Raw genomic sequence first — 13,492 nt, 5'->3', positions numbered from 1 at the left:
ACAGCCCACTATATCATGTGATGATAGTTAATAATTACTGAGCCGTAATATACCCAGACACTGTGCCAAGTACATTACATGTGTTACCTCATTTATTCCTCATGACAATATTGCAAGAGATTTATCTATTTTTACATATGAGAAACTGCAGACAGAGAGGTTAAGAAACATCCCCAAAGTCATGGAGCTAATAAATGGCAGGGGTAAAAATTCAAACCCATGTGTGTCTAGCTCCAAGTCCAAGCACATCTAGCACTTACGTGTATAGCATGGCCAGTTTGCAAGAATCCATTCAAATTCAGATCCACACATACATAGATAACAGATGACATAAGTGTGTGTGTAAAAAGTTCCTTCCAAAAATAATGAGGTGCCTTTCAAATGCTTCGGCTGTCCTAGCAACATGTGCAGCTAAGGGCCCAGTTTTCCTGGCAACTCTAAGGGCTTTCATTGATTCTAATCAGCCAGCATTTGCTATTTATGAATGTTGCTTAATTCAAGTAAAAGTCACAGTTGTTGGGGGGAAAAAGCACACATTAAAGCAATTCATTAGAGAGCTAATATTGCCAGATGGCAAGGGGAGGAACATGAAATAGTTCATTGACAAATCCACAACCCCAGTGCCAACGATGGAGTGAAGAAGTGATGGAGGAGGAGATGGGTCTGGACTGCCAAGGACTGCGGGGTAGTGGGGGGCGTCTAGAAAGGTGAGGACCACTCACTCAAAGCAGCTACGTGAAGTCTTGCCCTGGAGCCTGACTTCCTTTCAGGGATTTTCTTGTTCTCATAGAGGCCCTGTAGCCCAGTCTGGTGAAACAAGAACTAACTTTGAATAATTCTTTCTTTCCTTGATGCTGGTTGGCGCATGTTCTTAGGCAAATGTGAGACAGAACTGGCTGTGGTGATGTCATCTGCCCCTGCCCAGGTCTCTCCATCAGATTCAGATGACTGGTAGGAGGCACTTGGGGAGAGAGCCCCTGTCATCCCCTCCCCCACGGGCCCTCCTCTCTTGGGTGGTCCTTCGGGTGCAGGACTGTGTCTGGCTGCTGACTTGGGGCTCATAGTCCTTTTGGCCTGAGCCAGGTGTTCCCTGGGGTGACCGCGCCATACTTTTCAGCATAATTCCACCCCGGTGATAGGAAGTTAAAGAAATTCCTCTCTGCCCCCTGCTCTGTCCTTTTGGCAATCTTAGGGTTTAGGACTCAAAATGTGTTCTGCATTTTGTGGAGGGAATATGGTGTAAAGATTAAGATGATGATTGGATGGAGTCAGATCTCAGTGGGTTACTAATCCCAAACTTGCCCGGTGAGCGCAAGCGAATTGTTGAAATTCATGTTTTCTTTCTTTTTTAAAAATTTATTTATTTATGCACACAAGAGCTGGGGTGTTGGCTGGGATAGGGGGTGTGTGTGTGAAAGAGGATTCACCAGAGACAGTGAGGAGCAGAACAGGTGGATCTACTGAAACACACTGCTGAGGGGAGCAGCAGGCGAGACAGGAGAGGTCTGCTGTGCCATGTGGGTAGATTCCTAGCCAGGGATGGAACTAGTGCTGAAGTGGCTGTGGATAGTTTCATAGTGCTGAAACTTAACCCCTTGTTCCATCGGGGATGCCTCTAAATTCATGTTTTCCTTTTTTTTTCTTTTAAAGATTTATTATTTATGCATACAAGAGCTGGGGCACAGGCCAGAGATGCAGGGGGTGACAGGATTCACCAGAGACAGAGTGGGGAGCAGAACAGGAAGACTGACTGAAATGCACTGCTGAGGGTAGCAGCGGGCAAGTCAGGAGAGTCTGCTTCGCCATCTGGGTTGCTCCCTGGCCGGCCAGGGATCGAACTCTGTGCTGCAGAGGCTGCGGACTGCTTCATAGTGTGGTGCTTAACCCTTTGCACCACCAGGGAGGCCCATAAATTCATGTTTTCTTAACAGCTAACTGTAAATTGGTACAGTGATAATAAGGCCTATCTCGTTAAGTTGCCATGAGAACTAAGAAAGAAGAGCTGAATGCTGGCTTGACATACAGGATTAATAATATCTAGTCTTGCTTGTTTGTGGGACACTTTGGTGTAATCTGTAATACATCTTTGCTGATAATATGGAGCTCAGAATTCAGTGGCTCCCGTTTCTAGGCCCAGGTTTAGGGTTTTGGAGGTTTTGCAGATCAGCCTGGCATCTTCACAGTCCAGTCAGCTCAGCTGCCCACTGGAGGTTTAGAACAGGAGGGTTTATTAGTTCTCCCTGAAGAAAAGGAAAATGTATCCCAAGCAACCCAGTCCCAAGTAGAGTCTGCCTTACTGATGCTCTCATCCTGAGTGCTCCCTGATGGAGGTGCAGTTGCTTCCAGAAGGCTCCTCCTGTGCCCACTCCTCCTGTGTCTCTTGACACCCGAGTCCCTCCCCACAACCAGCTCCTTCTCAGACCAACGCTGCCGGCCGCAGGTGGCAGGTAGGGACCTATGGAGCCTCCTTCACATGTGTTCCTTGCAGTTGTTTTTCCTCCATGGATGAATTCTTCGGCTTTCACACTATACTCTTCATTCATTTTCACAAAAGCTTAGGATAAGAAGCCATGCTTTGAAGGGAGTGATGACATATTACAGGGGATGCTTCCAGCACCACCACAAGTAAGTCAGTCACTGAGTCGGTTCATCCTGATGGCTGGGCTCTTTGTCCAGCTTCCTCCTGCCCTGTGAGAGCAAACCCAAAGTACAGGGGCCTTAGCAGCTTCCGGTGAGACTGAGCAGCAAAGGAAAATGAGCTGACCAGGGAATGTGGCACAGCCACAGCTGCTGATTGGGGGGCAGGGGGCGGAGGGCATGAAGGGCCAGTCCTTCATGTGGGTGACACTGACGTTCTCTATGTGAATGCTCTGGAGAGGATTTAACAAGTGCCCTCCTGGGGCCAGTTCCTAGAGGGAACCCCAAGAGGTTCTAGAGACTGCCCTGCCTTCCAAGGAGTTGGCTTGGCTCCAGGGTGCCAGGCTACTGTGTTGTCTCCTACTGGTTTTTCCAGGTTCCTCATGGGATGTCGGGACTTAGCTAAGGTGACACCGGTTATTTTTGGAGTGAGAGATACTCACTGTTTACAAAAGAATTCTGGCGATTCCGAAATGCACAGCCTTGTGAAAGGTAAGGTTGTAACTTGTCAAGCAGGACCCCAGGGGATCCAGGACTAAAGGGTGAAGGATCATTTAGGTAGGTGAGGCAACCAAGGCTGTGAGACTTGGGGCAAGAGGCTTCCTGTGGAGGCCAGACAGTGGTTCTCAAAGTGCAGTTTCCTGGAGCAGCAGCACCAACTGTACCTGTCGAATCAGAAAGTCTTAGGTGGGGCCCAGTGATCTGTGTTTTAAAAAGCTCCTCCATGTGTCCCTGTTGTACCTAAAGTTCAACAACTGGTCTAGAGTGGAGAGTAAATATTCCTGAGATCTGCTGTTGTTGATGGCTCAAAAACCATATTGGGAAGGCAGTTGCTTCCCCGGCCTTGCTGCTCAGCAGCGCTGATGGCTGTGACCTCAGGTGTGGGGCAGAGCACCCCTCCCATGAATTCGGGCTCTGCCACACTGCAGTTCCACATCCAGGGGATGTTGCTTACCTTTTCACACTACCTGTTTCTTTCTCTGTAAACTGGAGATAACAGTAGCTTCTGCCTCCAGGGCTGTAGCAAGAATTAATTGAGACAATCTACACCTTGCAGAGCGTGAGAATAGTGTTTAGTGAGGGGGAACTAGTATGATTTTTCAAGGTATGAATTTATCCCTCACCTTCAGAATGTAGGCCTGAGATGTTCTGTGTAGTCTCTGTGGGGAGGCTTTATTATAGAGAAGATTTTTTTTTAAAGTGCTGTCTTTTTGTGTCCTTAGGGGGTTCTTTTGCCCTGGGTCACCACGCCCCCTCACTCTGGAAAACAGATGCAGTTTCTGTGCCCTGGTTTTATAGGGGGATTCGTGGTCATATTTGAGTTGGGATTTCTTACCTCTGACAAAATCAACTCCCTGAGGAGGGCCTGATCTCCAGGCCTTGAGTATTTGGGGTCCACTTAGGAGAACTGCCATGTGAATTTTTCCTCTTCATGAGTGAGTGTGGCCACAGGCCTTGTTGGAGAATGTAGAAAGCCTGCTGCTCGCTCACCTGCTCACCCTGCACGGCCTCTGTTGCCATGGCAATGGCAGCCCTGGAGGGGTGTGATATCCTTACTAGGCTGAACAATCAAATCGGGGGTGTCTTTGAGGGGCCAGCCACCTGCATGCTCCCCTTCCATCTCAGCCCAGGTGGGCTTAGCAGTCTCTAGCTGGGGATAAGCGTCCTTGTCAGATGTGCTGCCACTTTCTGGGCATGTGGAACTCATCATGTATGTTGGGGTTCTCTATGTAGATTATGGGGTACATTCTGGACTGGCCTGGAGGGAGGAAAAGGATTCCACTGAGGAGAAGCCATGAAGCCTTGCTGGCTCCAGCCGTCAGTGGCCCCTTGGTCTCCTTGGAAGAACACTCTGCACCGTCTATTTTTTAATTTTTTTAAGATTTATTTATACATACAAGAACTGGGGTTCAGGCCAGAGGTGTGGAGGGTGAATGGATTCACCAGAGACAGAGTAGGGAACAGAACAGGCAGACTGACTGAAATACAGTGCTGAGGGGAGAAGCGGGTGAGTCAGGAGAGGTCTGCTGTGCCATGTGGGTAGCTCCCTGCCCGGGGATCAAACTTGTGCTGCAGTGGCTGCAGATTGCTTCACAGGTTGCATCCTAACCCCTTGTGCCACCAGGGAGGCCCCAGAAAAACTTGGTTTTGCAGTGGTTATTCACCTTGCTGTCGAGAAGGTCTTTGCCTAAGCTGAAGAAACAAGGTCAGGTCAAGTGCTGGGGGCCTCTCCAGAAGGGTCATGAGGGAGCTGAGCGCCAGGAGGCCTGGAGACCAGCGTGTGGCCTGGAGAGCAGCCTCCATTTGCTTCAGTGCTTGGCGCTCTTTACCAACTATTAGAAAAGGGAGAGGGAGTAAGATGGATGCTGTTCCGCTCGGCCCAGCAGCCCCGCCTGGAGCAGCCTGTCCCTGAAGGAGTGGGCTGGGTGAAGGTGGTCCTCAGGGTGACAACACCAAAGGAAGTAAGGGACACAGGGGTGTTTGTGCTGGTAGTAAAACAGGAAGTTGAGAGCTTTGTAGGACTCAGTCTGTCAAGGGTTAGCGTGGAGACAGTAGCTGCTGAGTCCCAAAGAGGGCCTCCAGGTTATAACTGCTGTTTAATGTAAAAACCACCAGAGAAACTTAAAAATTAGATAATGCCTTTATAAAAGTCTGAACCAATGTTGCTGATGGCCTGAAAGTCCGCCGGCGTGGGCTGATCCACGGGCCACGCCTGTGTCCTGAGCTGCTGCTCATGAGCATCATGAGGAGTAAGGTGACACCCCAGTCTTCTTTCTCATCTTTTCTGACCCTACGTCATAGATGCTGCTTACCCAAGACACATACATGGGTCACATCTGTCCCCATATCACCGCGGGGTCCCGAAAGCTAAGCAAAGCCAGAACCTCAGCCAGTGTGAGCAACTGATGCTGGAGGTGCCCCCAGCTGCAAGTCGGGAGTTTAGGGGGGAGCAGAGCAGCAACAGCCCCCCAGCCCTGGGCCTGGCTGTGTGTTCGATGGGGAGCCGTGGGGAAGCGTATATGCCATGGGGCCTTTGGGTTGAAGTTGCAAAGTTTTTAAATCCAGTGCTGTTGTCCCCTGAGTTTGTAGAAATAGTCTTTTTGAACAAGAGAAAGGAAGACTTAATAATAGCTGTGACCTGAGGGCTGTGCTGAGGCGAGTATTTCACATGTGTCACGTACTTAAACGAGAGGGAAGGAATTCCTCTTCCCGCATTTAGATAAGGAAATTGAGGCTCGGAGGAATGAAGGGGCTTCCTCACATGCAGACATATCTAAGGTATTTTGCTCTTTGATATTCTCAGCATCAAGTATAGCGTCTAGTACACAGTGGTGCTTAATAATGTTCGTGGAATTCATTAATGAGTGACAATGGCAAAGGCAGTTTCAGAACCCACGTCGGCGGAGCCCTGGGACCTGCCTAATGGGTGGCGGCGAGGAGCGGCCTGGTCACTGAGCTTCAGGCTGACTGGAGGGGCCCATGTTCATCTCCGTGGTAACTGCTGTCATGAGTGACCACACCTGTGCAGCCTAGAAACAACCCAAATTTACCCTCTTACACTTTGGAGGCCAGAAGTCCCACCGTGGATTTTGCTGAGCTAAAATCACGGTGTGATCTTGTCACTATGTAACAGGGATTCGTTTTTCTTTAGTTTTCATTAACACCTTCCTCATTTCCCCCCAAGTCTTCACTGGCTGCCCCATCAGCACCCACATTGCTACCATCTGCCTGCTCAGGACATTGAGGTGATCCCTGACCACGCATGTTTTCCACCCTGTGTCCCTCGCTGTTTTCTGAGGCCTCTTCATCAGAGCACTACTGTCTATTTCTAGCAATAGGTAGTCTACATTTCTAAAACAGGTAGAGGTGACCGAGGCACTTTCTCTCATTCACTTTCTCACAGAAATCTTCCAGGCCCTGCCCATCGCCCAATTCCAAAGCCCCTTCTCCCTGTTCAGTTATCTGTGACAGTACCCCTACTTCCAGGTGTGAAGTCTGCGTGCATTTCCTGGGGTGGCTGTCACAGTAACTACTGTCCAGAGGGCGCAGGCCAGTGCGTATTTATTATCTTATATTCATGGGAATCAAGTCCAGAATGGACCTCAATGGGCCAAAATCAAGGTGGCTGCAGAGCTGCCTTCCTCTGGAGGCCTTTGGGAATCTGTTTCCTTGCTTTATTGAGCTGCCTTTCTGGGCTGGCTCCTTCCGGCATCTTCAAAGCCTGCAGCAGAACTTCTGCAGGAGCCTGTGGCTCTCCTGCCTCCCTTTCTCCCTTAAAAGGACCCCTGCGATTACATCGGGCCCACCTGCATGTCCTGGGATTAGTCATGGCTGTGAAATCTCTTGTGTCATAATCACAGATGCCAGGAAATAGGGCACAGATCTCTTAGCCTATTTCTCTACCATATTATTTCTCTACCCTGGGGTCTTTCACGTTCCGTGAGGGGTGCGTGCATGCGTGCGTGTGTGTGCATTTCAGCAGAGGGCGAAGGTAAATCAGGGAGCGTGTTAGGACCATGAGGGGGTGTCGTCAGTGTGGGCTATACGTAATTGTCAGAAGTTTGGTGCGGCCTAATTCATTACTCCCTTTCCCTCCAGATCCTAACTGTTGACACAAGAGGCCACCTGAGGGATGGGGTTCAGATTCAGGCTCATTATTGGTAAACATGGTGCCATTTGTGACTGGCCATCCACATGATCAAAATGTATTTCTCACAGTTGTTTGGTCTTTCTCCAGGGTTCCTGGCTTACAGTTCCTAAAACTCTTGGAATTTCCTAAGTGATAGGAGCTATAAAGGGATCTTTTGTCATGTTAATGAAATGACTTTTGGAAATTTCCTAAGTACAGGGCTGGGTGCCAGTGAGCCAATCCTGTGAATTGGGGGTTGAAACTCTCAGCCTTGATTTAACCCGTCATCCGTACATAATGAAGCCGCCCTGCAAATCCACAAGGACGGGGTTTGGAGAACTTCTGGGTTGGTGAACACGTGCCCTCATATATCTCTTTCCTCTGCTTGTTTCTGGGTTATATCCTTCACAAGTAGGCTGGATAAGCTGGTGATCCAGGAAATCAAATGCGTCTCTGAGTTCTGTGAGCTACTCTAGCAAATTAGTTGCACCGGAAGAGGTGATCACAGGGACCTCTGATTTACAGCAGGCTGGTCAGAAGCACAGATAACAACTTGGACTTGTGGTTGGTGTCTGAAGTCTGAAGTGGGGGTGGGGGGGTGGGAGGAGGTCAATGAAACCTCCATCCTGTACCCCTTGGTCAGAAGCTCAGGTAACAGACTGGGCCTGCATCTGAAGGGGGTCGGCAGCCTGTGCAACTGAACCCTTAACCTGCGAACCCTAGGCGGCAGCTCTCCGGGCAGACAGTGTCGATTATAGCGGAGTTTTAGAACGCCCACCTGGTGGCCCAAGAACTGCTTGATTCCCCACCTGCCCCCCATTGAAAATTGGGTCCAGGAACTCAAAAGAGTTGGTCTGGAGAATATGACAGGGCCTCCGGCCTCCCAAATGCAAGGGAAGGGAACCAAGAATGCAGACCTCGGCCTTGGTGAAGGGGGACAGCTCCTGGTTTGGGGAGCAGAGGCCGAGCTAGAGCAGAGGAGGACTCGGGAGCTGCGGATAGAGAGGGGGGCCGCTGCTGCCCACTGGCCCAGTCCAGAGGCAGTGTCCCGAAGACCTGGCTTATGGTCCTCCCCCGAGCAGATGCACACCTTAAGTTGCTGGCACTAGAGGCGAGAGCTCCCTTCCCAGCGCGGTCCGCCAGCGGGTGGAGCCTGGTGTGCCGGGGGCTCCTCTGTGAGCGGAGGGGGTATGTCTCCACAGTGCCAGCGCGCCCCCTGCTAAGGGCCGAGGGACATAGCTCTGTCCCAGGCTTCAGTGTGTGTTTCCAAGATTAGGGGAGCAACTCGGGGAGCACAGCCCTCTGGGTCACCCCCAGGCTGCAGGGCACTGTAGGAGAAGAGCTGCCGCCCGCAGGGTGGGGCCAGGAGCCCAGCGTCAGGGTGAAGGGAAAGCAGATGCATGTTTTTTTTTGTTTTTTTAGAGGCATGTTTTTTATTTATTTATTTATTTGTTTTTGTTTGTTTTGTTTATACAAGCACTGGGTACAGGCAGAAGCGCGGGAGGGTGAGAGAATTCACCAGAGCCAGAGCGGAGAGCAGAGCAGGCAGAAAGACCGAAGTACACTGCTGAGGGGAGCAGCGGGCGGCAGGAGAGGTCTGAGCGCCATGTGGGACCCTCCTCTGGTGGCCGGGGAGCAGCCGGGGATCGAACCGGCACCGCAGAGGCCGCGGGCAGCTTCGCAACCCAGCGCTCAACCGCTGCGCCACCGGGGAGGCCCAGATGCATGTTTTTAAACCAGGCTTTTCTGAAGAAGAATGTGCAGAGCCTAATTGGGGTGCGCATGCGTGTTGGGGGCTGTGTAACTTGGGGGGAACATTGGTAAGGATTCCTAAATCCCACTTGCTTTTCCGCAGCGCTCGTGGGGTGGGGGCCGGGGCAAGGAGCTTGTGGACACCTGTGCACTTAGGATTCGTTTTCAGGAATATTTTGTATCATGAAAATGTTCTCACGCCAGCTGCCTCCGCGAGACCCAACAAGCTGGACATTTCCAAAGCCTCGGGCACCCTAGCAGGGCGGGTCAGAAAATAACTGCCCCCCCCCCGCCCACCCAGGCCCCTCCCCCCCCAAGCCTCTGACATTGATCAGGCATGAGACCCGCACAGGCCCCTCCTGGAGACCAGCACCCCCTTGCAGCCCTTGTGCCACCACGTGTCCCTCGCGGAGGTCCCTGTCGGCAGCCCGCGGTGTGTGTGCTCAGTCATCAATGTCACGCACGTTTCTTTACTGGACCAAATAGAAATCGACTCTAAATATTTGCCTTGGGGAGATTTCTTTAGGGAGGATGAGCGCTTCAGTAGCTCTTTCCAAATCTAGGGATTTAGAAGTATAAATTGGCTTCTTTGGTCTTTTCTCGCCCTGGGTTACCACCTCGCCTCCAGGATATGAGCCTTCTAAATGGTGCAACTTGAAGGGCACTAGAAAAACCACTTCGCAGGCTGGGCCCTGCAGCTCCGTCATTACCCAGCACTAGGCACACGCTCTTTCTCCTTCATTCATTCATTCATGTTCCCTCCTCTCACCCCCAGCCCATGCACAAAAAGTACCCTGTCCAGGGGTGTTTTTCCTTGGCTTGGCTTCAGGATAGAATTTGGTTGGAACCTTCTGTATAGTCATTAAACATTAATGATGGCCTACGTAAGGCCAGTCTCTATTCTAGATGAAGCATATATAAACAGTCCTGTCCTCATGATATGGTGGGGGGTACTGGTGGGCAGAATGAGGGGCACCCTGGGATCCCCTAACCTGCACACTCTAAATGGGTTCTACCATCTACCCCATAAGGAAAAACATACTCTTTGTGCATAAGACCTTCAATAGAAAATAACTTTAATACAATTAGGTGTGCAATAGCGAGAAGAAAAGGGATATAGTTAAAATAGTTTCCCCATGAAACTATTACCCCAAGTTACCCATTCCCTGGTGGGGCAACGCCCAGCCAAACAGTTTTGGCTCAAAGCAAGGCCACTGAGGCCCAAGAGTCTGTGACAAGTCCAAGGACCTTCTGTGGGGACCCATAGGGAAGGGGCAGAAGGAGCCAGACAAGTCTAGAAGGAAAAGAGCAAAATCAAAACCCAAGTCAGGATAAAGGCTGCCATTGTCAGCTTCCCCCGGATTTCTCACCCACGTCTCTGTCTCTTTCAAGTGTCTCCTGCCATGTCCCCCAAGTCCCTGGTGCAAGTCCAAGGCCGAGAAGCAAGTACGGCGGCTTCTTTACCTGTCTCTCTGCTGCACGTGCCTCCTCCGAGTCCTTCTCCCAGTCTCTCTTAACTTCTCACTGCTCAGCCCCACCCCTCCTTGGGTGCAGCGGGGAACCTGGAACGTCCCCTTCCTATGGCTATCACGCTGCTACAAGTGGACTCACCTCTCCTGAAAGGGCCTCCCTTCTCACAGGGAACAGTACATGCACAAAATAAGAGAAGAGCAGGCCCTGGGGGAACAGAGAGTGCGTGTGATGGACCAGGGTCATGTGGGGATCAGGACTACCGGGAAATTTGATCAGAAAGGCAGACTGGGGCAAGGTTTCATAAGGCCTTTCCAAATCCTGCTAAAGAACTTGTAGTTTCGGGCTTCCCCGGTGGCGCAGCGGTTGAGCGCTGGGTTGCGAAGCTGCCTGCGGCCTCTGCCGCGCCGGTTCGATTCCCGGCTGCCCCCCGGCCACCGGAGGAGGGTCCCACATGGCGCGCAGACCTCTCCTGCCGCCCGCTGCTCCCCTCAGCAGTGTACTTCGGTCCTTCTGCCTGCTCTGCTCCCCGCTCTGGCTCTGGTGAATTCTCTCACCCTCCCGCGCTTCTGACTGTACCCAGTGCATGTATAAACAAACAAACAAACAAATAAATAACATGCCTCTATTAAAAAAAAAAAAAAGAACTTGTAGTTTCACATGTTGGCAGTGGAGAGCCACCAGGGGTTCGACCTGTTCCTAAGAATGGAGACTCTGGTGCCCCTTGGCTTACGGAGTCTTGAGAAATCAACCGTGGGGTCAAGAGGAGCTCATGAACTATCTGCTTAGTCTTCAGAAACTGAGCGCTGAATGAGATAGTACATGCGCAGGGCGTGGCTCAAGAAAGGTGTCTCTGATGCCATGGACTCCTCCTGGCATTCAGCACAATACCTGGCACTCAGCACAGAAAATTCACAGTGTTCCTGCTGGATTACATGGACAGCGTTGAGGTGCACAGAACGGGGAGGTCATGGAGGTGAAGAGGGCTACCCTGATGCTCCTCATCCTTCTACGCCCCTTCTCTGATCGCACCTCCATTTTACACCCTGGGCGCAGGGACAGCACTGCTTGTCTAGAAATGGTCGCTCAAGGCTGAGAAGTGACAGTGATGGGAACCTGGGATCGCTGCCAAATTTTGAGAACACAGATTGTAACGAAGTGAAGGGGGAAGGGAGGGGAGGAGTTTCGAAACCCAAGCAAGCCAGAAGCAGTGTGATTGTTGGGTGAAATGATTCCACCTCACACAGTTGGGGGTGGGGGGCAGCAGAATGGATGGTGGGGGGAAGCACCCTTGTCAAGTTGTGAGGAGTCTGCAGGGAGCTCTGGGACGCAGGCAAGTTGGCTTCATGGGCCCTGCACTTAGGAAGCCCCATTCAGTTTCATGTCATACTGTCGCCACCTTGAAGTTCCTGACTCCTCACAAGGGACTTGTATTTTCATTCTGCTCTGGGCCCTGCAAATTATAGACCTGGTCCAGCTTCCAGGGTACCTGGAACAGGCCAGAGGTGCAGGGGGTGAGAGGATTCACCAGGGACACAGTGAAGAACAGAACAGGCAGACTGGCTGAAATACACTGCTGAGGGGAGCAGAGGGTGAGGCAGGAGAGGTCTGCTGCGCCATGTGGGTAGCTCCCTGTCCAGCCGGGGATCGAACTCATGCTGCAGAGGCTGAGGATAGCTTCACAGTGCTGTGCTTAATCCTTTGCACCACCAGGGAGGCCCTGGTTTATAACATGTAAGTTTACATGCGTAGCATTATGCACCACGAAAAGTCTGGACTCCTTCCCCCATTTTACTCCTTGCCCACCTCCTCTGGTAACCACCAGTCTGTTCTCTGTCTAAGAGTTGTTGCAAATGGCAAGATTTCATCTTTTCTTTTTTATGGCTGGGTGGTATTCCCTTGTGTATATGCCCCACATCCTTAGGCACTCCTCTCTCAATGGGTATTTAGGTAGTTCCAGTATCTCAGCTATTGTAAACAATGCTGCGATGAATTTGGGGAGGAGTGTGTCTTTTCCAAGCAGTGTTTCCATGTTTTTCAGATAAATACCCAGAAGTGGGATAGCTGGATAGTATGGTATTTCTATTCTTAATTTTTTGCGGAATCTCCATGCTGTTTTTAAGAGCAGCTGTACCAGTTTAAATTCTCCCTAACAGGGCAGGGGTTCACGTTGTTCCACATCCTTGCCGGTGCTAGTTTCTTGTCCTTCTGATATGAGCCATCCTCGCAGATGTGTTGATAGATGACTTGTCATGGTCTTGATCTACTTTTCTCTGATGAATGATGATGAGCATCTTCCGCGTGCATTTTGGCCTTCCGTATGTCTTCTTTGGTGTCGTGTCTATTCAGATCGCGGGCCTATTTTTGAATGAGTTTTTTTGTTGTCAAGTTCTGTGAGTTCTTTATTTTGGATATTAAGCCCTTGTCCGATGTGTGACGTGCAAATATCTTTTCCCATTCAGTAGGTTGCCTTTTTGTTTCGATGGTTTCTTTCTATCTCAACTGGTTTTTACACTTGCAGCTGATAAAGCAAATAGGGACTGGGCTAGTATTCTTTTTAATCTCCACTCCCCCCCGCCATTTAATTATAAAAAGATGCCCCCAAAACTCAGAAAATTAAATCAGTATCAAACTCAAATGAGTAGTGCCTCACTCCTTACCTCCAGTCACATTCCCCAGAAATAACCCCTACCAGTAGTTTAGAGTGTATCCCCAGATTTTTTAGAAGTGTAAAGTTTTTAGAACTGTATTTAAAAAAAAAAACAAAAACTTTTTTTTAAAGATTTATTTATTTATGCATACAAGAGCTGGGGTACAGGCCAGAGACGCGGGGGTGAGAGGATTCACCAGAGACAGAGTGGGGAACAGAACAGGCAGATCGACTGAAAGACACTGCTGAGGGGAGCAGCGGGTGAGTCGGGAGTGGTCTGCCGCACCATGGGTTTCTCACTGGCCGGCCAGGGATCGAACTCATGCTGCAGAGGCTGCAGACTGCTTCATAGT

The 13,492-nt window shown here is 50.5% G+C and overlaps 1 protein-coding gene across 1 annotated transcript in view; it reads left to right on the top strand.

The window, feature by feature from the left end:
- The window catches only part of LOC119243372 (protocadherin alpha-10), a 151,152-nt gene that overhangs the window by 100,255 nt on the left and 37,405 nt on the right, over positions 1-13,492 (top strand).

This window comes from Talpa occidentalis, unplaced genomic scaffold, assembly GCF_014898055.3.
Source record: "Talpa occidentalis isolate TD23 unplaced genomic scaffold, MPIMG_talOcc4v2.1 talOcc4.13, whole genome shotgun sequence".
Lineage (NCBI taxonomy): Eukaryota > Metazoa > Chordata > Mammalia > Eulipotyphla > Talpidae > Talpa > Talpa occidentalis.
Note: the sequence above shows the minus strand (reverse complement) of the source record. Positions and strands in the feature narration are given on the sequence as shown.